The sequence below is a fragment of the Coffea arabica genome, chromosome 8c, assembly GCF_036785885.1.
Source record: "Coffea arabica cultivar ET-39 chromosome 8c, Coffea Arabica ET-39 HiFi, whole genome shotgun sequence".
Classification (NCBI taxonomy): Eukaryota; Viridiplantae; Streptophyta; class Magnoliopsida; order Gentianales; family Rubiaceae; genus Coffea; species Coffea arabica.
This window is the reverse complement of record NC_092325.1, coordinates 3,595,695-3,597,553: the sequence shown is the minus strand read 5'-3', so window position 1 is coordinate 3,597,553 and position 1,859 is coordinate 3,595,695. Positions and strand designations below refer to the sequence as shown.

Here is a 1,859-nt window from a genome sequence, read left to right as displayed (position 1 = left end):
GTTAGTGTTTATTATTTGGTTATTTGACTGCTATGATTTGAGCAAGTTATTTAGCACTTTGGCTTCTTAAATCATGATTAATCTGGTACCATTGATTGTGATTATCTAAGGTGTTGTTTCTGCAATGAAAATTGAGATTTAACACTAGTTCAAGAGGTGCTAAACATAGGGAGTACACTCACGAAAATAGAGGTGCACTTATGTGGTTTTTAGTGATTCATTTCATGTAATTTCATTGAAGAAATGAACTTGTAGCTAATTTCATAACCATGAAAATAGGTATGGATTAGTTATGAGTATAGTTGATTCACTACGAAAGTAGGTTTCACATGTTTAAGGAAATTACACCATAACTAGCCTAAATGTAGTATTCAATGATCCAAATGTAGCACTTGCATGAGTAGTTAGGGATACCACAACCTAAGGAGCTTTTATTTGTTATTTTGTATAATTTCAGTAGGTTAAATTTCTTATAATTCATTGATAGTCTAAATAATAGAGAAGCTTTAGTAATACCGGTAATTGTTCACTCTTCCCTGTGGGATCGACCCGATATATACCCTAAACTACTAGTTGACCTGTATACTTGCAGTGAACGGGTGTAATTCGGTTTTTTAACTTGTACGTATGTAAAATACCCGTCAATTAATCGCAGTGGCAATTTGGCCTAATTGGACCTCAACATTCCTGTACATATTGGTGAGTTGGTCCATTCTTCCCTCAATTCTTTCAAACCGTTGAGTAGTTGCACTAGCTAACTTTTCAATTTTATCATTTGATGCATTGGCTAGCTTTTCGATTGCCAATTCCCAAGCTGGTTTGGACTCATGCAGTGTTTGCTTTTGTTGAAAACCTGGTGGATTAACTGGTCTTTGTTGGTTCCCTTGATCTTTCCATCCAAAATTCGGGTGATTACGCCATCCTTGATTATAAGTATTGGAGTATGGATTGTTTTGGGGTGGACGGTTGTAATTGTTGAGATATTGAACCTGTTCACTGCTAGAACACATAAAATCATCATGATCTCCGCCGCAAATGGTACAACTTGCAACAACTACTCCTTGATTAGAACTAGAACCAACTTGCCTATTAAGCATCTTAACCACATTATCCATTTTTGCACTTAACATATTCAAGGTATCTACTTCAAGCATACCTGCGGTTCTCCTTGAATTACCTCGTTCGTTTGCCCATTGGTAGTTGTTAGCAGCCATTTCTTCGATCAATTTCTGAGCTTCCTCAGCTGTCTTTCCCATTAAAGCTCCTCCCGCTGCTGCATCTACATGTGTCTTTGTTGGATAGGTGAGACCATTGTAAAATGTTTGGACTACTAGCCAATCGGGTAGACCATGATGAGGGCATCTTCTTTGCAATTCCCGATAACGCTCTCAAGCTTCATACAATGTCTCTCCTTCCTGTTGAGAGAAACTTGTTATATTCATTCTCAATTTAGCAGTTTTTCCAGGTGGAAAGAATTTATTAAGAAAAGCCTTAGCTAATTCATCCCAAGTAGTAAAAGTATTTGGAGGATGAGATTGTAGCCAAACCTTAGCCTTGTCCCTTAGTGAAAATGGAAACAATCGAAGTTTAATCGCATCTTCACTAACACCATTAAACTTAATTGTATCACAAATTTCAAGAAATGTTGACAAGTGAGAATTTGGATCCTCAGTAGCATTACCTCCATATTGAGATTGTTGCACCATTTGAATCAGTGATGGTTTTATCTCAAAGTTATTAGCGTTTACCGTTGGTCTTACAATGCTAGTTTGAGATCCTTGTGCTCCCGGTAAAGCAAAATCTCGCAGAATTCTCCTATTTGATTCATTTTCTGCCATTTCTTCCTCAAATTGTAATTC

General features: G+C 36.9%; 1 non-coding gene across 1 annotated transcript; it reads left to right on the top strand.

The window, feature by feature from the left end:
* The first annotated feature begins 1,344 nt into the window (after nt 1–1,344).
* LOC113707554 (small nucleolar RNA R71) lies at nt 1,345–1,451 on the top strand. The gene has a single exon (XR_003452277.1). It is a non-coding gene; the product is annotated as a small nucleolar RNA R71 (small nucleolar RNA).
* Nucleotides 1,452–1,859: the final 408 nt, after the last annotated feature.